The following is a 23,394-nucleotide window of genomic DNA, read 5'->3' on the forward strand; positions in this document are numbered from 1 at the left end:
ACCGTAGCTTGCCTCCACCAGTGTGTGAATGTGAGAGTGAATGAATAGTGGCATTATAAAGCGCCTTGGGTGCCATGAAAAGCGCTATATAAATCCAATCCATTATTATTAATATTAATAAAGTCTATAAATCCAACAGAAAAAAGTCGTTGCCCTTTGCTGGACTTGAAATTGACAATGCACTGCATTGAGAAGTGCAACAAAATATCTGTATACATCATCATGTTCACAAAAATGGACCTTGAGGTGAATACAGTGTTGTTAGACTAGCCAAAAAGCTGCAGCCATGACTGGTGGACTGCAATTGGTTCTGTTTCCACTAATATGAATCAGCCTTAACTCCTTATTACCAACGTAATGCAAATGAAAGTCTAGCTAGCAACTATATAAAGTACTGAATGCAAGTGAAAAAATAATTAAATAGTAATTAAAATCAAAGTGAGAGAAGAGAAAATTGTCCAGTTTTCATCAAGTCCAAATAAAAAATTGGACCAGAATCCCTGCATCTTATGTAAAAAATATTCTTAATAACATCATTTTTAATATTGTCAGTAAAAATGTGAAACTGCTCTCAGTACTCGTCTACTCACACTGTGTAATTCAACGTAAACAACATGACCAGAGCTATTTTCCACAGTGGTTCTAAAGTCATTCAACAGTACACCACGTACGTACCAGCTTTGTGTGCCTGTAAACATGCGTGTGTTTTTCCTCCCTTGCTCCATTCAATGCATCGGCATGCCACTGTCTCTGCAGTATACACACACGCACAAACATTTCAAGAGAAAGTCTGAAGCAAAATGGTTGTGATATTTAGAAAGTCATAATCATATTCACTTCTGACTTTACAAAGGGCACAGCCCATAGGGGGTCCATAGAACATTAGAATAAATAAGTAATGAATATTCCGTGTTGTTCCTTTCAGCACTGTAACCAGTTACATCTTAGAATCCCATCAAAACATAAAAACATCCTCTTTTGCCTCAGGATGCCCAGACTGGTCAAAATGTTATCAGTGAAGTCAGTGGACGGGGGGCAGGGTATATTATATTTGATTACAAATTTACTACTTTCTGGTAAATGACATATCTGACATGGGCTTTTTGTTATCGTCTATGGAACCTGATATACTCTCGGCAGCAACTTTGTTAGGTCCACCTGTTCAACAATCATCTCTGAGGCTTACAGAGGATGGTCTGAAAAAGAGAAAATATCCAGTGAGCAGCAGTTCACTGGAAGAAAACACCTTGTTGAAGCCAGAGGTCAGAGGAGACTGGCCAGAAAGCTTCGACTTGGTTGGATGGCACAAATAACTCTCTGAATGGACAGCACAGAAGACCGCACCACACATGGACTTACCAATATTTTACAACTAAAGACTGTAGAAATGTTCCCTGATTTTATGTTAACATCAGAATTTGGCATAAATATTATGAAAGCATGGATTCATCCTGCTGTGTACCAGCTTCAGGCTGGTGGTGGTGCTGTAATGATGTGGATGTTTACTTGGCAAACTTTGGACCCCTTATAATACCAACTAAGCACTGTTTAAATGCCACAGTTGACCATATCCATCCCTTTATGACCAGAGTACCCATCTTCTGATGGCCCTGGGGTGCTGTGTCATGTCACAAAGCTCAAATCTTCTCAAATTGGTTTTTTGAACATGATAATGAGTTTGCTGTACTCACATGGCCTACACAGCCACCAGATCTCAGTCCAACAGAGCATCTTTGGAGATGTAACGGGAGATTCACTGTCAAACCTGCAGAAAGTGCAGGATGATCCTGTCAATAGCACTGAGGCAGCTCTGAAAGCAAACGAGGGTTGTGCAGTACGACCATGGTTTACCTACTAAAGTGACAGGTGAGCATTTAAATCCAAATGAAACATTGCCTGAACTTCGTTTGGCCTTTGGGGTTTTTTTTTTGAATTGCTGTTGATATGTGATGAAAATGCGTATTTTTATGTTATGCACAAAACAGGATTTTGAGATATTTGAAGCAGTTGTGGAGCTTTTAGTTTCTTTTGAAATCAAACTACACAAACACTCCTAATGAAACAGAACAGCTGAGCTTTTATATGAGAACATTAAGAATGATTTACCAAATCCACCCAACTTACTGTGGGTGTAGAGTTTTCTTTTAAAGATCATTTGAGCTTATCACAGTTTTACAATTTAGTTCTGCAGACTGGAAGTTGTAATTAAGCTGTAATTAAGCAAAACTCTTTAAATTCAGATGTGTGCTTACAAATTCCAAACACAGTACCATTGCAAACTTTTTCACCGTTTGGTCGGATTATTGGCACATCAGTGTAGATATACATCAACAGATATAGGCAGTCGACTGTGCCTTCACATATGCCACATCAAAAATACATCAGTTCGTTTCCCCTGGGGTCGTAGAATAGCAATCTGCCGCATCTGCATAAAGCCTTCTGGGAAATAAACAGATTCCTATACCTCTACAATAAGTTTAAACTCCTTCTGGACTCAAACTACTCTGCATCAAGCACCACTCCGGTGAAGGTGGCAGTCATTTTCTCACAAAAGTTTGTTATTTAGTTAGTTTTAATTTTGCTAAGTGCATGCCCTGCTTCCCTCTGCGCTGCACACATTCACACCTGGCAGATGGCCAGTACAACCAGTTTTTTTTTTTACTATTGAGCACTTCACAGCTCTTTTGGGGTGAAGTGTTCAAACTTATCTCAACAGTAGCTGGAGGTGGAAGTGTTTCTCATTCACAGGCTTGCATTTTACTCAGGTTTACATTGCATTAAAAATGGGGATGTGAGGAAGGAGGACCCAGGCGTGGAGCTCTGAATGCAAACAGTGTGTTTATTTACAGTGAAATGGAAAATAACAAGCGTTCCCGACTCCCGTGACATGTCCTCTTCCCAGTGTCAGTGTTCCTTGTCCCCGCTCCTCAGTGTCTGAGCACCCCGTGCTGTCGCTGCCCTCTCGTCTCCACGCTTCTCCTGGGGAGATAACAAACAGGCAGCCGTAAGACACACACAATGCAGCAGACTAACTGGCCGAGAGACTAACGTGAAGTCACGCAATGATCCAGCGTCAGAAAGAGCTCCACCGCACTCTTAAGTAGCTCCTCCGACGAGGCTTGATCAGCTGTGTGAGGGTCTTCAGGTGTGGCCAACCACCTGGCTGGGCCACACCCACCAGCCCTGAAGGTGGTCTCAGAAACACCGGCACACACACACACACACACACATAAACACACATATACCTGCAAGCAGGGAGAACGAGGGACAGCACACCAAAAACACACATGATAAAAAGTCCATAACTGCTCAGGGACCCTGGATCAGACTGACCCAGGACCCTGACAAAAAGCTGTGTGTTAGGCTCATGCAACACTGCATAGCCTCTTCACTGACGCTGGATATCACTTCAGGTTTTACATTAGTTTACAGTATTTTTTTTTATTGTCACATCAAAGTTTTACACAGCAGCTGCTGCCAACTTTCAACTTGCTTGTCACATTTTTAATCAGAATATATATAATGAACCTCACCAACACATGTAAACCATTTCAAATGCATTTTTGTAAATTGAGAAAAATTGGATGAAATGCGTCTGAAATAAGTATGACATGAGCCTCTACTACGACAAATTGGTGTGTATCATGTACCCTAGAGGGTTTCTAAACACAACGTAGTCACAATTTCACTGTGCTGCTAATAAGATCTGATAGCACGTTGACATATGTAAAAAGTAATAAAGCGCAGAAAGGGGCTTTATTTTGCTGCTGAACATCAAACAATGAAGTATCTTTTCATTCCACACGAGAAAGGCACATATTAGTAAGTCAGCTTCTCAAAAAAGTTGGCACTGAGGCAACAGGAAAAGTAAGCAAGACTAAAAAGAAAGAGGAACCATCTGCAGCTATTGGGTTAATTGGCAACAGGTCAGTAACATGAGTGGGTGTATAAAAGGCATCTTTGAATGGCAGAGTTTTGCATTAAAGATAGGCAGAGGTCCACTAGTCCCCCCCCAAAAAGACAAACAAACAAAAAACAATCCTTCGGCACAAGGGACAAGGCCAAAAGTCATTATTGGATCTCCATGATCTTGGGACCTCCAGGCCCTCAGGGCAGCACTGCATTAAACACAGACATGAGTTTTAAAACTAACTGGGCTACACTTCCATAAATGCAGGTATGCAGGTTAAAGTTCCATCATGTAGAAAAGAAGCCATGTGTGAATATGATCCAGAAACACCACCACCGAAACAAAGGGAAAACCTGCTGCGTGGTCGGATTAATCAAGATTTGAAATTCTTTTTGGAAAACATGAACATTGCATATCAGCTCTCAGTTCAAAAACCTGCATCTCTGATGGTATAAGGGTGCATTAATGCCTATGAAATTCACAGTTTGTCTGGAGAGAGCAATATATACTCCTATCCAGATGACATCCTTTTCAGGGAAGGCCTCACATATTTCAGCAAGACAATGCTAAACCACATACTGGAGCTCATGAACTGGCCTGCCTGCCGTCCAGACCCTTAAACAACTGGAAACATTTGGCCAATCATGAAATCAGGAAATAGGACAAAGAAGACTCAGGGACAGCTGGAATACTGTATTAGAGAAGTTTGGTTCAGCATTGGATTATGGACTGTTGTTACAAAAGAGGGGAGGCTACACATGAGCCAATCCCAACTTTTTGAGAGTTGTTGCTGCCATCAAATTCAAAATGAGCTTTTTTAATTATAATGGTATATCTATCAGTTTGTTGGTTGTATGTTAAACTATAATGGCAAAAAACTGTCCCTGTTGTTGGAACTAAAGGAAATACTACAGATTCAGAGATTTTATGGTTCATTCTTTGGGCACCTTGAATGTTCATGGTACCAACCAATCCCATTATGAGCTCATGTTCTGTAATGATGATCTTACCCTGTAAATCACTTCAGGATTTTATCTATGGCTTTTAAAGTTTTTCAAGAAAAAGAAAAGTCATGTCATTTGATGTACTAGACAGACTTTTTAGGGAAATGTCTGTAGTATAATACACTTCAATCTATAATAAATTGTGCTCAAACAAAGTTCAAACAGAGAGTCACTAAAAACCTCAGAATACATGGTCATTAAACATTGTCTTTTGGCTCCCCAAATTTCCATTTAAACCATCAGTCCCCAGCATAAAAGGTAAAAGCACTTACTTTTAAAGCCTTCAGCTTCCTGCAACCTCTCTGCAATGCATCAGCCACCCAGGTGTGAATCATGAATAGGTTGCAAATAGCTGAAATGTTAGTGCTGAGGTGGTACAATGAAGGAGATGTAGAGATGCACAAAGAACCCAAGGTGCAACAACCTTGACAGTGCTGTTGGCAATACTTTCGCCCTGACAAAAGAGTAAAAATAGACTTGAGGAAGTGGTGGAGAAAAATAAAGCAAGGACGAGGTGGTCAGTGCGATAACAGTTACTGAACAGCCTGCTGTAGCAAGTTTGTGAATTGAGATGTCAGCACCAACTCTCGGTAAATTGAGACTTACTGTTTAAGTTGTCTTACTGTAAGTAGTATCATTTCTATTCACAGCCAAATAAGTCAGAAGTTAGCAGATTAGCTGAAAGCTAAATTCAAAGAGTAGTTTTGTCCCCAGTGGTCATCTCTGTTTCCTGTTCGTCGCTTTAATGGTCCTGATGGAAATCTCCAGCACCGTTTTCTGTGTGAGTGATTAAACATCTCTAAAAGTAGAAAATTTACCAGATATAATTGATTTTATTTAATAGATTTTCTACAACATCCTCAACATGTCTGTGTAATGAAAGCCGTGTCTAATTATATAATTATCTTTTTTTTTCTTATTTAATTTTTGTTCATATTAAAGTTTCTGTCAGTCTGTCACCAGGCATCTTACTGCAGTAAAGTGATGACATAATTGCTCAGCTCAAAGCTACACGAAGGAATTCTGATGAGAGAGCGTTTTAAATTTAGTAGCTGTTGATCAAAAGAGTGACAACAACTGGGGAGGTTGCTCGATTTCAAAGCAAAAGCAATCACAGACACACACCTACACAACCGCACACACAACCTGCAGATGTACTGTAGAAGGAAGTGGCTAAGTGGGAAGGTTTTCAAAAACTGATGAGCGTTTTCTTAGTCAGATAAAAAATGTTAAAAAAGAAAAACAGGGGGACAAATTTACTGGCTTAAACTGAGCATTTACCAAGTGATGTGTTCATTTCTTTCTGTCATTTGTCATTCAATCATTTCCAGCTCTTATAGTAGTTTTACATTAAAGGATTTTCCAAAGTGAAATGTTAGACATTCATATCACAAATCTTGCCTTACAGTGGTAGTAAATTTGGAAATGATCATTTGTGAATGGCAAAAGCAAATAGGAGAGATAAATTAAAGCAAAAGCATTATCGCATATTAGTTCAGCTCCCACTTCATATTCTCCTCTCAGGTAAATCAACTTCTTCAGTGAATTATTCCTTATCACGACAGATGTTCAGAGCCTGCAGAGATGAAAATTAACAGCTGGACATAATAAAGAAAAAAGTGTTGTCTCACTGTGAGCCTTATATGACTACACATGCAAAAATATAGTTGGTACTAGGGATGCAACGATACCAATTTTTACAAACCGATACGATACCGATACTTGGATCTGAGTACTTGCCGATACAGAGTACAAAAACCGATACTTCTACCACACACACAAATACAATAAATTGGAAGACAGGTTTTATTTTATTCTCTATTTTATAAAATCGTAATAAAAATGACCACAAAAAAATTTCAAGTGAAAAATAAGCACTTCTGTTAAATTATTGCAGAGTCTCCACATTGTAATTTAAGAAAATATCACTGAACTATTGGCACTGTCTCGAGCTTTCAGAATAATAAATAAACACTTCTGTTTGGAATAAAATAAATACAAATTAGGTTTGAGAATAAAATAAACTTTTAAATTATTGCAGAGTGTCCAATTTCATATCGCAGCTCGAGTATGCTGAGAAGACGGTGCAATCCTATGTTTTCCGGCAGTGGCTGGTCATCCAGAGCGATAAAATGAGTCAGAGCCTCTGTTATTTTAACTGCCCGTGGATTTTCTCTTGACATTTTTCATCGCTTTTCCAAAACCCGAGTTAAAGTTGGCTGTTCCACACTGCTGACATTTTGTTTAGCCTAGCTACAGCAGCCTCCAGTTTCTCTTTTTTATCTGGAGCCGCCAGTCTCACTCGCCTAACCCTGTGCCTGTTTAGCGCGGGATGTCCCCCTAGTGGCCAATCTAAAAAACTACAACAGAAATGACAATCCACCCTCTGATTAATGAAATAAGTTGGTATCGGTTCATGGTATCGGTTAACTTTTACGAGTATGAGTACACACACATTTTACAGTATCGGCCCCGATACCCGATACCAGTATCGGTATCGGTGCATCCCTAGTTGGTACTATTCTGGAACGTCATCTTGTAGAACTCTCATCAGTTATTCTTGCATATCCCAGAGTGCAGCTAAAAGCATTCTGAAGAAAGAAATTATCCAAAAGACAGAAGAATTTTGCAGCCTTAATTTCCAGCTCTTATGTTTATCTACTCACAGCTGTGTGCGCTTTGGATTTAAAACAAATTGATCAGACCCCTGCAGACAAACTGTGACCTTTCTGCATAGTTTACTTTTCAGAATTGACAAAATGCTGCTGCTAGCATTTTTAAAACTAATAATTTCACACCAATAAGTAAAAAATCCAGAGGTACAAACTTTATGAGGTAGAGAACATGAGATTAAAGAGTAGTGTAGTAATAATAATAATAATAATAATGGATTGGATTTATATAGCGCTTTTCAAGGCACCCAAAGTTCTTTACAATGCCACTATTCATTCACTCTCACATTCACACACTGGTGGAGGCAAGCTACGTACGTGTAATAGTCTACACGTTCACCTAACAAAGTGAAAGCTCCCTGCTTTGATCGCTGGAGGAGATCACAGAAAGAGCATCTGGTGTAAAAACAATCTGCCAAATCAAACGTTTGCACTTACCTGCTGTGGTGGCCCCTTGTGAATAATGGAGCAGGTAAAAGTAGCTTCAGATGACAAGAATAAAGCTTTAATTGTATGAAGACACATAAAAACCAGGACCAAATTCACTAATATATTAAGTAATTAAAAGTTGTAATATAAGTATATTATTCAGTGTCACCTGACCCAGCTCTATGTGCTTTATGAAAAAGAGGGTCGCTACTTGAACAATTAGGCTTTTTGAGTTTTTTTCCTGTTAAAAGGAGGATTTTCCTTCCATTGTGAAAGAAAGTAAAAAGAAAACTAGAAGCTCACATTGAACAAAAAAGAATACTTATAGCATCAGTGACACCTGCAATTTCCAGTTAGCCTAACTGCATGGTTAAAATATCTCATGATAACACCAACTTTTTCATTTTTGGACCAATAGGCTCTGGCTTCTGGCATTTCTGCATCATAGCTCCACAAGAAAAATAATACTGATTGTTACATTTCTCAAAGACAGAAAGATTAAGGCTGGTAAATGGCCTTTATTTGTATAGCGCTTTACTAGTCCCTAAGGACCCCAAAGCGCTTTACACATCCAGTCATCCACCCATTCGTGATGGCAGCTACATTGTAGCCACAGACACCCTGGGGCGCACTGACAGAGGCGAGGCTGCCGAACACTGGCGCCACCAGGCCCTCTGACCACCACCTAGTAGGCAACAGGTGAAGTGTCTTGCCCAAGGACACAACGACCGAGACTGTCTAACTAAAAGACTAACTAAAAATTATCATTGGAAACAATTCCAGCAGTAATCATAAGCCATGGAATAACTCATTTGAAGCCATAATAATCAAAATCCTCCCCAAAACCCAGCAACAGTTGTTACTTGCAAAGCCTGGAGAAAAAAAATCAAACCCAGATCTTCAGGGTTTCTCATCAGACACCTGAGTTTCTCTGAAAGCTCAGGCAGCGTAAGGATATTCTGTACCTGAAATCTTTCAATGGAGGTCTTGTTTCCTTGAGGAAGACAGTGAGTTTTTTGGGCTTTGCCAGGTTTTTTTTTATTTTTTATGAATGGTGATAAATATAATTTAAAGCTTGCCTCCATATTTTTAAAGAATAAGAATGTGTTTTTAATTTGAGTTGGGTGCAACTAAAACACACATCCTCAACACATAAACAGAATAAAAAGAATGCCAAAGGCATTTTTTTTTTTGATTGATTTAAATATAGATTTGAGCTTTATCAAAGAGAATGTGTCTGTGAGAAAGCAAATAGAGAAAAGTAAAACGTTTCCTTTGTAAGCAGTCTTCGTATTCAGCACAGAAAAAGGTTGATAGAATCTTCAGTCACATACATCTTTATAACAAATAAATCAAATTGTGTTTCAGCAACAAATACTGCATGATTCCCTCATCCTTGTGTTTCTGCTGGTGTGTGATCGTAATCTGCATCATAACTCTTTTCATCGGTCGTGTGTGTGTGTGTGTGTGTGTGTGTGGTAACGTTAGGCTTATAGTTTTTGCTCAACAGCCTTTTAATTGAATATCTGCACATAGCTGTGTACTGCAGCATGGGAAAAGAGAGGCAGGAGGTGGAAAGATGAAGGAGGAGCCTGTAGAAGAAGAAAAGAAAAAGTAATTAAGAGCAAGAGAGAAAGAAGGAGAGAAGGTCTTTGGACTGTGGGGAAAAGTAAGAGAGAGAGGGAGGGTAGAACTAGTGCTGTTAAGCCAACACTGACTTCATGTCTCACTGTCACCTCGGGGCCCAGTGCTGTTCTGTGCTGATGCACACAGTCTTCTTTGCCCTGTAGTGTGTGTGTGTGTGTGGCAGTTTTTGAGAGAACAGGTTTGAGTTTCAGATAATCAGAGTGTGAATGTTTTGTGACGGTTAGGGTAAGGAGGGAGGGAAGAGATTATTATGTCCGTGTTGGTGGTATTTGTAACTAAATAAAACCAGAGAGTACTGACATTACTTTTTGTAGCAAATAACTTAATGTGGCAGTTTTGTAATTTAAGTAATCCATTGTTTAGTTTGCTTTTAATAAATGCGATTAGTTACTAAAAAGATTGCACCTTTTCCTCGTTCCTTTTGCTGCCAGAGTTGAAGGGAAAAAATCTGTAATGCATTTGCATTAATTCTATTTCCTTCTCCTTGAGAGGTACCTGTATATTTGAAGGTATCAGTCCTGCAGTTGTATAAGTGTGCGTGTTGATTTCTGCTTCAGGAGGAGAATGACGTCAGGTCTACAGGTTCAAAACATCAAGACCTACTTTTTGATTTGTCTAACTCTGACTGTGATTCCAGGGGAAATTCAAAAGCTTTTTGCAGGTTACTTGTGGAGGAGATGACACGAATGTCAACTGAGATAAAAACAGTTCATTCAAAGTTAATGTACAGAGAGCCTGCCTGTTGATTCTTTTAATCTGGATGCAGCATTTCACATTGAAGATCCTGCGTCCAGATGAAAATAATCAGCTTTCTGGGATTTCTTTACCTGGATACATCAAGACATTTCAACAAGTTACTTTTCTCAGGAGGTAACACTGTAACCACAGATTTGATGTATGTATAGTAGAATAACTCAAAAGAATAAAAACAATAGGGTAATACAAACTACAGTAGAAGTATAGTGGCGTGAGGTTGGAAAGATTGGCTGTCTCTATCCATGCAGAGCGTGGTCTGCATTATCCAAGATAAATAAGTTTGTTTAGTGACCTCCGCCCCACCAGAGCCACGGTCATTTGTATGCTTGTTTGCAGACTTCCTATAGTGGAGTAAGAGAAGTTTAGGTCATTGCATCGGTTGCTGCATGCACCAACTGTGATGTCCTCATAGCCCTGCAACCATTTATTCTTACACTTGAAGCACACCAAACTTGCTGCAGTATTCTCCTTAATAAGATGTCACCACTGCATCAGTACACCACTAGAAGAAGAAAAAACAGGAAGCAAAGGGATCAATTCGTTTTTTCTCCAGAAAATCTCACTTTTAAAGCTGCAGCATTTCCCTCTCCATAATCTGAGAATGTCTCCTGATACAGCAGTGGTCAAACGTTTATTTAAATTCATCATGGGAATGACTGTTGTGGTCATTATGGGCCGTTATTGATTTCTTTGAACTGTTGTTTTTCCAGGATGTAATGATTGTACAGCATACATATTTAACCCTCTCGAGGCAGGCGTTGCAGATTTGCCACAGTTAAAAACTAACAACCTGATTACACCACATACATATTTTATGAGGTTTTTTTACTCAGAAGTACCACTGCAGGTATTCTTTTGTGCATTAGTAACAAAAAATTAATTTGAGCCTGAGAGGGTTAATGACTTTTACAAAACAAGAATTGGGTCCATAATCTTGAATTCATTTTCGATTTTCCTCAAATCAACACGGTCAAAATTAAACACGCACGGTCAAATATATGCATTCACTCCCATACTCCCAGAGAGGCTGGATCCAGGCAACTAACCACTCTTACTAGATTGTATGATGTCATCTCAACAAGAACAAATTAAGTTGCTGAATTTCATGCAGATGCTACATGATTTAATTACGTTCACCATAGAAACATGGAATTATTTAGTTCAAATTACAAGTTTGGATCTTATGCATGTAACAACCACCCAATTTCATTTTTTTGAGTGTACCAATTCTGACAAAATGAGTAATCGGATGTCCAGCCAGAATTATACCAGAAGCTTGCTGATGGTTATCAAAAGCTGTAATAAAACTTGCTAAGGACATCTAGCCAGTAATTAGAGGGTTTTCATGTATACTTTTGACCCTGTGTTTGAGAGAAAACCCAAAATAAATTCAAGCAAAATGTTTCCATAGACATCACATCTTTATGTATGCATATATTTAACCTGGCCATGGCTGTGACATTGATGAAACTCATAGCCAAATAAAAGAGGCAACACAGTCGGTCTTAGCTGTGTATTACACACAAAAAACGCATCACATTTAAACATGTGTAGGCGGTTGTGACAAAGCCAGCAATATGTTCATGTTGTCGTGCGGGTTTAACATGTGTTTGCGCTCAGGAGTTGTGTATTTGCACGTGTGTCTTTGGGAAATAGCAAATCCAAAAATGTCTTGTTGGTGCTTACACCTCTTTGTGAACGATTTTAGCAACTTCATAGGGATCCTGCTATCTTTGCACGTTTGAGGAGGGCTGTGTGGTTAGTGTCACAGGATGAAGGAGAATGCAGTCATTTTAATTTTGCCATCTGTTTGCCTAAAGATTAATTGACTTTAGTGAAAATTTCATGCCATGCATTGAACAAACAATTCTTTCCTTGGCTCAGAGACCAAGAGTCCTGGAAAAAGAACACATAAAGCCAAGTTATCCACACACATCATATACCTCAACTTGGTATTTTGATGTCTTTGGGTTTATTATTAAAGCACCAAGTAATGTCCATGTTGTAGAGCTGAGCTGATTGCGCCCATGATGTTCACCCATCAGTCGAAGATTGCTCTTTCTCTTGCTGGAAGATTGCTTGCCACAAGGATGTATCTCAGGATTGACTTGGCATCATTGGATTTGATAGTCACCTTTTCAAATCTTTCCACATCCTCTGGCACAGCAGCAGTTGGCGAGCGCTGATGATTCACAAATGACTTCGCAATAACTGGAAAGCAGAAAACAAGAGCTGCAGAGATGTGATTACGTGGGAAGTCAGTGCAGGTGGCAGTATTTTAAAGGTTAAAAATGTGGGCTTTTATTTGGAAATGCTCTGATTTGAATCTGCAAATCAGCAAGGAGGAATATGAGAGTGAGGGCCAAGTGATGAGAAGCCTGTGACTACTGTTGATGTGCTCCTGCAGATTTCAACCTAAAACAAAAAACTGGTACAGAAATGCGAGGAGGGCGGGCGCTAAAGATTGAAAAAAGGCAAATGACATGGCCTAAATAACAGGAGTGCTCTAGTCAGTTGATGTTTTTGACTGAATAAATGTCACAGCTGATGTGATAATGATGGCCATTTCTGTAATTTTATCCAAAAACAAAAAAAAATCCAAAAGCTCCAATTATTTCTGAATTTTTCTTATAAATTGAATTTATTGGGAAGCTGCAGTTAATTACATCTCCTGATAAAACATTCCTTCAAAGGTCAGCGACAGCATCCTTCTTTTAAATTATACTGACATGACATCGACATCACTTTAGACCATCAGACTTTCTTTCAACATTAATGCAGACCCACAGCTGTTGAATATTGATCCAAGCTGCAATCTCTGGGGCTAAAGAAATGAAGCCAGTGTTGAGGTGAGTGAGTCACCGTAAAGCTCCATGTTAAACTCCAAATTTTGAAAAGCACATAAATGTGTTACCAGCGTGGTACGAGAAATGTTCTGAGTGCTTTAGCTTTTATTTTTTTATTTATTTTTGTAGCTTACCAGTTAATGTTTGCTATATCGAGGGTATGACTGACACACAGCTGTAGCTGAAGCTTGTTCTCTTGAAGTAGAAATATTCCTCAAGGTCACTTCTGGAAAACACTTGAGTTGGTTGTTTTAAATCAAAGACCAATGTGGTTATTTTGTTGGACGTCTAGTTCTATCTTGGATATTTCACACGATAATCAATAAACTTGACTTGAGGGAACATCATCTGTACCAAATGTCTCAGTTTACTTAGTTGATGGACTAAACTGAAGGACTTTCAAGTTGTCCTGACCAGAGATGAGCAGTAACGCGTTACTTGTAAGTAATCGGATTACAGTAGCGCGTTACTGTAATCCGATTACTTTTTTCAAGTAACGAGTAAAGTAAGGGATTACTATTGAAAAAATGGTAATTAGATTACCGTTACTTTCCCGTAGGAACGCTGCGTTACTGCGTTACTAAAACCGTGATTTTTTTGCGAGAATGTCTCATGACAGTGACGTAAGCGAGTGCGACGTTCGTGACAACAGCTGTGTGCAGATCAACAATGGATCATATATCGAGTGCAGAGAGAGTATGAGCGTGCAGCGTTTAAAGCGTGGAAGTACTGACCTTACTTTGAGTTTGATTCCATAAAAAGTGACAAAAACATTAGTGTCCGTTGTGCGTGGGAAGAAAACTTCTTTTTACAGCGAAAAAAACCCCTAAACTTCCGAGCAAGCACCGAGTAGCTACGACGTAATGGGAAACTCACAGAGAAACTCGCGGATTCTTCCACTGACCGCTGCACACCTGCACCAGGGTAAACCTCCGCCTACCCCACTCCTGCTTTACAGGTGAAAATAGAGCAACAGGACCGCTAGTCTTTGACTTTATTTATTTTCTGCTGTGTTTTACTTGCATCTATTTGAAAGAGTGAGTGTAAACACAAAAAATATTTTATTTTATGTGCTGGATTGTGCAGAAAATAGGTTTAAATATTAAACAAATTTCTTCCAGTAAGAGAATGTTGCAGATAATTAAATTTTTGCTTGATGCATAAAGTTAAAAGATTAAAACGAATAAAATAAGTTTAAAAAAAGAGACTTTTCCATTTGATTACATTTTGTATGATGGATTATGCAGAAAAAGCAGAATTGGGCTAAAAGATCTATCACTTTATCACCTATTCAGGCTGTAAATCGTGTTTTTAAAAAGTAACTAGGTAACTAAGTAACTAAGTAATTAATTACTTTTGAAAATAAGTAATCAGTAAAGTAATCAGTAATTAGTTACTGATTACTTTTTTCAAGTAACTTGACCAACACTGGTCCTGACCATCTCTAGAGAAACTTTTAACATGACTAAATAAAGTTCTTCCAGCGTCTGTTGTCATTTGGAAAACTTGTAGCCTGCACAGGCTCCCACCATATGCTTGGCATTAGAACAAAATGGGCTGCCTGGATACATCAAAGGCTCCAAATGTAGCCAGCGACATCATTTTGAGCCCCTGTGCTGTAAATGCCAATGTGGAGGGAAACGTGTAGCCGTGACTTATAATGTAGTCAAAACTGAATGGAAAAAATGTTTTGGTTCAAGCTATTTTTTGATCTTCTTTCTGATCATTTTTAAAACATTTATGCAAGTAATATTGAACGCTATCCAATTCAGAGTGCTGCCAAACTGATCGGGGATATTACACAGTATTACTCAGACAAAGGTTAAAAAGTACGAAAAATGGCTGTGTACACATGACAGTCTGTTCCAGTCTGGCATACTCCAGACCTCATTGTCACCATGCTTTGGCATTAGACTCAGTAAGGTGGCACTGTGCACATGTTCAGCTCTGTCCTCCTTGCTCAACCATCCATCATCCCGTCACAGAATACAAGACTTTCTCAGTAGCGCTCCTTACAATGCAACACCCAGCCCCCCCTCCCAGTTCTCCATTTTCTCCTCCAGCCCTTCAGGAGTCTGGCTGTCACAGCATGTTTCCTGTTACAACTCTTCTGATTCCTTCCTCTCCTGTCAGCCCAAACCTCCCGTTATCTATCCATCTGAAACACGAGCCGGTGTCTGCTCTGCAGCAGTTCAACTGGAATTGGAGCTGGTTGCACTTGGTCAAGTTCAGACTGACAGGAAAGTGGTGGGAAGGTCTGGTATACATGTCGGAATGAGATGAACTCATTTGACTTCAGAAAAAACTGGTTGCATAAGAGTTGGGCTCTGAATACTTTGTCTATTGTCATGACTAAAACATATTTCCATGTCAGTGTTTTGTTCCAAATCGTCTGTCAAGCAAAAGTAAAAGAAAATCATCATTATACGTTTCTGCTTTGGCAACCGTAGTAATGAAATGAGTCAACGTGACTTTGTTCTTGAGTGGCAGACGGCAAACAGAGTTACAAAGAGCAAGAAACTGCAGGAATCCCTCACCAAGGCATATTCAAGGTCTCTATTAAAATGCAGTCATCTTCTGTTATGTCACTTTATATACACAAGAAAAGCCAGTTAACTTATGCTGGTCTTAATGTTATAGAATTATCAGTGCAAAGAAGCAGACACCCTGCAGGTCTATTTGCACAATCAGGAAGGCATACATTCAAATCTACGTTTAGGAATCAAATTAACAAGATACTAAACTTTGAATGTAGTCATAATGTAACAGTTAATTGAATTCCGGGAGGTCAGATTGAGCACATTCTTTTATTACTATGAATTTCTATTTGAGTGCTTTAACGATATTCATAGTGTCCCTTTACATTGAAACACTCATGAATAACTTAACAATATTAGGGTTACACTATAAGGGCATAAGGTTTAATTACTCAGTCTTTGTTTCTACTGCGATACTGAGGAGTTATCATTGCTTAGGAGAAAACGGTTTGCAAATGGAGCAGTAATGTCAGAAGGGCTTTTCCATCCACAGGAGCCTTAATCTCAGGGATGGGATAGTTTCCGAGTTTTGACCTTAAAGAAATATTTCTGAGGGAAAATACTAACTTGTTTCTTAGATAAGAAGATGAGCCTTCTCTCATGTCATGTGAAGCTTCTGTCAGCACCCTGGACACTTAGCATATTGACTGAAAATAGGGAAAATGCTAGTGTGGCTCTGTCCAATGATAGCATGCAATCTCTTTAAAGAAAAAGAAGGAAAAGAAGGAAAACATGTTGCAGCTTTGCAGGTGTTTATTCTTCCACTGAGGGCTCCGTGCAAGTTGACTTCAAATTTGAAAATAATTTCTGGGAAATCAGCAAAAGGAAAATTTGTTTTTAAATGTGTCATTATGTACTGTTATGTGAATACCATGAGCTGGTGCATTGAGATAAACAGCTGGTGACACTGATTGTTCAGTCAGGTGCCATTAAATCTGTGCTTAAAAGGGCACAGCCATATAATATAATGAGAGGGGCAGAATAATGACAAATTAGATGAATAATTATATTGTAAACAACATTAAAAACATGTTTCTAAAACACCAATTTCAGAATGTTGGGGCAGTGTTTAAAATGTAAATGAAAAAAATATATATATTGACTTGCAAATTTTAGAAATCGACATTTTGGTCACAACAGAGCAGAGAAAACATTGAATTCTTATGAATTAAATTTTCTGCAATAGCTCTCCATGTTTCCCATGAATTCCATGTTTCCCACTGTGTAACATCCACTCTTCTTTTAACAACAATTTATATATACATTCTGTATATATCTGGGAGTTTATAAGAGCAATGTTGTCCACTGTAGTCAGATCCTTTGTTTATTGTCCCTGTAACAGTCCTGTGTCTTCTTTGTTAAATGTCTACAGTTGGTGAAACGTCTGGACTCAAGGCTGGACAGTTCAGCACCTGGACTTTTCTGATGCAATGATGTGGTCTTTAGCATTGTCTTGCAATGTGGAATCCCTTTTAGAGCATATGTTGCTCTAAAACAAACCTTTCAGCATTGACTACAATCTCATAGGCACTACTGTACTCTCATATAGGGATGCACCGATACCGGTATCGGGTATCGGCCTCAATACCACTCGTACTCGTTAAAAGTCCCCCGATACCAAGGACCGATACCACGGTCTGAGACCTGTCTATGTTTGAGCGGCATGTAAGGGGTTAATCACAGGCGCCGAGTTTTTCATGTTTTTATTAAGTACTCGGTATCGGTATCGGCGAGTACTGAAATGCAAGTACTCGTACTCATTTCCAAAAAAGTGGTATCGGTGCATCCCTACTCTCATACCATCAAAGATGGGAGCTTTTGAACTCCTCTTTAATCCAGAGGATGCACATTCAGTGTTTTACAAAAATAATTTCAATTCATCTGACCACAGAGCAGCTTTCCACTTTGCATCAGTCCATTTTCAGTGAGCTCATAGATGCTTGCAAAGAGCCGAAGTTGGGTTAGCAGCATAATGCTGTTGTTACTGTCCTGGATGCAGTTTGCACTTTACCATCGTACTCTCTTCCTTTTATGCAATAAAAATAATGGATGGCATAGTCAGTGTTGACACAATGATTTCTGGGAGTTTTCCTGAGCCTATGTAGTGATTTCCATGCAGAGTCGTGGCTGTTTTTACTGATTTTTGTGAGATTCTCCATATTTTGTGAATCTTTTGATGATTTATCATGTGCTGTAGATGGCGAAATATTCAAATTATAATTTTATGCTGAGGAACATTATTCCTAAGTTGTTCCACAGTTTGGTAGATCTTTGTATTTTACACTTGGTGTACACCTAATGTTACTGACCTGTTACCGTTTAATTTAATTAGTTACAACATGTTCCTCGAGCTGTTTCTTTTTAATGTCACATCATTTTTGAGGTCTTCCATTAGTGCACATTAGGACAAGGTGTTCAAATTGAGGCGATGCAATGAATACACTTTATACTTGTGGATTTTTAAAACTTAGAGTTGTCTCCAATTTATTAAACTCAGTTTCTGTCATCAACAACAAATTTCCATGGGGTAGGGAATTTGAATTTTTCTCTGCTCATTGACTCGAGTCAATGTCCATACATCCATTTTCGTCACTGCTTATCCAGCTGGAGCGTATCTCATGACCCCGAGAAAGGTCACCAGAAGCTAATGTTTCCACCTGATTTTAACATCTTTAGCTGATGATAATGTACAAACAATCCAGCTTGGTCAGGGATTAATCTAAGGACTAATGACTGACCTACCAGCATGATGGTCGGGACTCATGTCAAGTATTTGAACCACAGAGGAGTTACAGTATCTTTCCTGTTTCCCATTCCTCATTCTAAGCTAACCATCTTCTGTTAGAAACCTTCTATGTGTAAAAAATTGTTTTTCTCATTTAACTATCAGCAAAAAAGGGAATTTTTATTCTTTAAATTTTTCTTTGTAGTAATTGTTACGCCTTGGGCACTTTATCAAAGAACCAGATGCTTTCTCGCACAGCTGTTTATCACTTATGATTCATCTCAGATGGCCCGTGTTTCAAAAATGAACACCCCCCACTGGATCCTGGGGCTCGTTTTACAACAGTAATTCGTGAGCAATGCTGACATGCAGGGAAAGTGTAAAGATTAACACAAGGAGGAAAATATCTCATATTGCTGAAGTTTGTTTTTAAAAAAAGGTGAAATCTGTTTCACTTTTAAGAACTTCATGAGCCACTTTAGAAACAACAGCCTCAAACTATCTTGCGTAGCTACTCGCCGAACAGTATGAACACAATCTGATTAATACTTTTTGGGACACGTTGACTTCCTGACTTGCTTACATATGGATTACTCGGGTATGATTTTGCACATTTACCAGAGTTGTAAAAGCTTCCAATTTAAATGTTGGTTTTAAGCAGATTTGACACAGAAAATGAAAGGTAATGGGAAAAATGTGCACAAGAGAAGGTCGTGGAGATCCATGCAGCATAAGAAAAAGAAGAAGCAACGGATGAAAGGAGAGTACAGAGCGAACAGGAGGAGGAGAAAAGGAAAAGATTACTACCATAGTACATCAGGCTTAGCTTCACATCCTTAATGGTAACTATGGAAATAATTATAGAGCAGACAGACAGACTGCTAGAGAGAGCGTGAGCTTCAGAGAAAGAGAAGAAGAAAGGGAGGGCAAAAGACAACGGGAGAGGAGAAGAAAAGGAGAACTATGGGGGGGTAAAGTAGCTGAAAATGTTTGCTGGAATCCCTAAACTGTGTCTCTAATGATTGGTGATTGCTTAAAGATCAGATGCACAGAGATGACGTGTAGGTTAAACCCTCATAAAGCGAGTTTAACCGCCTTCTTACAGCAGCTGCAGAATATGCTGTGACATCTTTTATGCCTTATGTTAATCTTTCCTTTGATATGAAACTGCAAGATATCTTAGGTGGGGGTGAAAAGCATCAACAGCATGGAGGTCAGATTATTTTTATCCACCGTTATATCTTACCAGCGATAAGGGGGCTCTAGCGTGGTGAGTACAGCAATAGTACAGTGTCATAATAAAACGGTGCTTTAAAAAGTTGTTTCAAACGCACAGTTGTCATGGAAACAGATCTAAGATACTCTTCCCCCCTCTGAAAGTGCTCATTGCCTATCATTGCTGAAAGCCCAATCAATGGAGATGTCATTAACGGTGAAATAAAAAAAAGTACTTAATGTCGCCTACATCAAAGTCGGATACATTGAGAAGTAAATTAAAGCTCCTGGTGGATTTAAATAATTGGATGGATGACTTTGTTTATGCACTTATAAAAAGCAGCATGCTGTTGGAAATCAGCGGGGGTCAAGTGTGGCTTGGATGGAGAAATTAGCTGTGCAGTTTTTAATTTTGATTGGTCATGATTTGCCCGTGGGTGTGTGACAGCATGCATGGGCAGTTGGTACAGGACTGGTGGTTATACAGTATATTATGTGAGTGATAATATTGCATGCTTCCCACACAGTTGCCCCTGGCATGTACGTGTGTGTGTGTGTGTCTGTGTGTGTGTTAGCGGAAGGTGAAAGGTAAACAGAAAAGACCGAGAGAGGAAAGGAAGATAGGAAGAAAGAGGGGAGTGTGGAAGCGAGAGAAACCACTCCAGGTCCCAGCCGGGAACCAAGCAGCCCCACCCCTTCTAAACATCTCTCTTCCTATTTCTCTCTCTCTCTTTTATTCTCTTTGCTGCTGGAAACAGAGAGAGGCAGCGAGAGAGGGAGAGACTGAAGCGCAGGGCATCAGAGCACTGCTGCTCCCTGCCTAAACTGAGCTGCTGTCCACCTGTGCGGGATAATCTCCGTCCAACCAGCAGCCAGGAGACACTACAACATCCACCGTTCGCCAGGCAGATTACTTGAGGGTGAACCGCCGTTTGGTGGAGGAATACGAGGGACTAAGTTGCCATTACAGCCTCGTTTTTTTTGTTTTTTTTTCCGCGTGCTGCTTGTCAGCTCCTGCCAAACGTTCAGTTTGTAGGCACTGCAGCTTTTAGACTACTTTATTCAGTGGCGCTTAGCTGTTTCTTGGCCACTCTCTCTCTTTTCTTTCCATAACGGTCTGTGTTTTTGGTGATTGTCCACACATTTCCGCCTGCATTTGGAAACTAAAGCTTCCGTTTGAATTCTTTCTGCTTGCTCGCTGGCTCAATGTTGGAGTTGTCCGATGAGAGCGAAGCGCCTTCGCTAAGCTCGCACATATAGAAAGGCGGACCTATTGCGCGCCGCGCCGCTCCTTCACGCGCACATGGGCTCGGACGCGCACGCTCGCACGCACGTGCACACACGGCTGCAACTCCAGACGTGCAGCTGGTTCCCCTGTGTGTGCACACCTTAGCTTCTGAGTGCCGTTAAACTCCAGCGCTTAGCACAGATAAGCGTTTAGCTTTCACCCATCCATCCTTGCCAAGTTCTTTCTGATATGCACAAGGGGGACACCCACTAAAGGAAACCATCGCAGAAACCATCTAAAAGATGAGAGAAATTGGCCTCAGCGGATTTCCCGTCGGTCACCGGATTTGTGAGTGCAGGGTCGGGGCGGAGGGCACCGGGGAGAGAGGACAGGGAGAGGCCGGGGAGGAGGAGCTCTCATCCGGACTGCCCGCCGCGGAACAGCCGCTGCTGCCGTGCTCAAGAAGCAGGCTGCTGCTGCCAGGGGGAGGCGGGGGGAGGATGAAGAGTGCCTCAGTCTGAAATTATAACACTCAGCTGGCTTTGGGAGTGTTTGTTTTCTTGCATTTTACCTCTCACTAATTAGTCTGAAGATGCGAGATAACGAACAGTGGCCTACTTAATAACTGTCATCCGTTCTCTCACCGGTGTGGCACTTTTGGGTCAGCTTAAAGGTAAATTCAGCACTTTGGTGAAGTGAAGGCCTGCAGTTGTGAATTTACCTGTGCAGTGGCTTTTGAAAGGACATCCTCCCACTTTACTAATTTCAACTTTTTGATTTTTTTTCCGTATTAGTTTAAGGTGTTTGTAGTAATATAAGTCAGACCTATCCAGAATATCCTATTATCATTATAAAGGGACGTCTAGTGTGTCTGTGATACTCAGTAGTGGGTTTATAGTCGCTATATTGGACTTAATGGTCATTTCTATCTCTTCAATATTACTAGGATACAGTATTTCTTTAGAATAGCCAATATAAATGCATAGTTTATAATTTTCTGTGATAATTAAATAGTATTGTATTTATATTTATTATAAGATCACTAAAATTCCTTTTGTACTCGCATATATGTAGATACCTTGAAGGAGCCCTGTTTCCAGGTGCCTTGATAGTGGAGGTTGGCAATTCATCATTTATTAACCTACCGAACTGTCTATGAATTATCAGAAGTCATGATATGATTTAAGGCCAACATGGTAGTGTTTTTGCTGTATTGGGCTTTTGTGGTGCAATTTTGCTTCGTTTTAGTTCGAGTCCTCTTGATTCCTTTTTTTCCTAGGCTGATTTGAGCACTGACTTTTTTAGCAATACTCCTCTGTCTGGAACTCGACCGCAGCCTTATAAACCCACCAGAAGATGGTCACCTGCTTATCAAACAGTAAGACAAGCACATGTGTGTCCTAACGCTCGGTGGCAGGTGCTGTTTGCAGATACACCAACACGCTCAGTTATTTATAGACATTAATATCACTGTGTGCTTTTGGAGTATCAGTTCAGAACAAGTGCCAATGCTCGACGGAATGTAACCCAATCTACGGAGCTTCAGAAGTTTCAGTCAGACGCAGAGACTTGGAGGAATACAGGCTGAACTCATCTTTAATAGCAGCTGGCAGCTGCTGACTGTGGGGGTCACACACTGTACACTGGAAGTGCAGAGACACTGTCTTTAGAAGTTTGGACACAAAGCACAAGAGCCCCACCTGATCTAGGTAGGACATCTTTTTGTTTCGTATTTGTTGCACTAAAACCTCTGCATATGCACATCCAGCTCATTATAACATCTGATGCACGTGTGCAATTTGAATTTTAAAATAGTCCTCTCTGCAGAAATACATCACTATGGCCGAACTGCAGTTTTGAAATTATAAGCTTGCTTACGGCACTGATCTGAGCTTTTTTCTGAGAGCGTGTTTCAGTTTTACCAGTTCAAAGTGTCTAATTTTGGAAATCATTTTGTGAAATTACTTCATGAAAATGCATAAAAAGCTGTTTCCAAGTGTGCTGTAAATGCACTCCTAATCTTCACCCCATTTGCACTCATCTCTTGTACAATGACATCACTTTTGTCTGTGTGTTTCTGCTGGTTTGTCGTCATGCTCAAGAGCACAAATAGTCCACCACTTCCCATCTGCTGTTGCCTCACATGCAGTGCAATAATACAGCAAAAACTCAGCATAAAACAGTGTTTGTGTTGCTCAATCTAATGCTAAAAGTTCATATTTCTTCGCTTTAATTAACTCTTTACTCCAATTAAAACAATTTGCTTGATGGGAGACGGCTGTTCGGGTTATGGGGTTTAAAGGTTTGATGGCTCCTGATGTTCTTTTATTGCTCTGTGGGGAAAATTGCATGTGAAGTAAATAATGTACTGTGACAAGCATTGTCCTGGTAAATCAGATCAGACCGTACTCTCTTCCCTTTGGTC

The 23,394-nt window shown here is 39.8% G+C and overlaps 1 protein-coding gene across 13 annotated transcripts in view; it reads left to right on the forward strand.

The window, feature by feature from the left end:
* Positions 1 to 23,394, forward strand: part of syngap1b (synaptic Ras GTPase activating protein 1b) — a 215,110-nt gene that overhangs the window by 99,490 nt on the left and 92,226 nt on the right. The window contains exon 1 of one of the 13 annotated variants that reach the window (XM_085178272.1): positions 14,626 to 22,678. The exons of the other annotated variants lie outside the window; for them this stretch is intronic. The gene's annotated coding sequence lies outside the window, so the exon portion shown is untranslated. Of the gene's footprint in view, positions 1 to 14,625; positions 22,679 to 23,394 lie in introns of those variants that run through there. 13 annotated transcript variants of the gene reach the window in all.

This window comes from Neolamprologus multifasciatus, chromosome 11, assembly GCF_963576455.1.
Source record: "Neolamprologus multifasciatus chromosome 11, fNeoMul1.2, whole genome shotgun sequence".
Taxonomy (NCBI): domain Eukaryota; kingdom Metazoa; phylum Chordata; class Actinopteri; order Cichliformes; family Cichlidae; genus Neolamprologus; species Neolamprologus multifasciatus.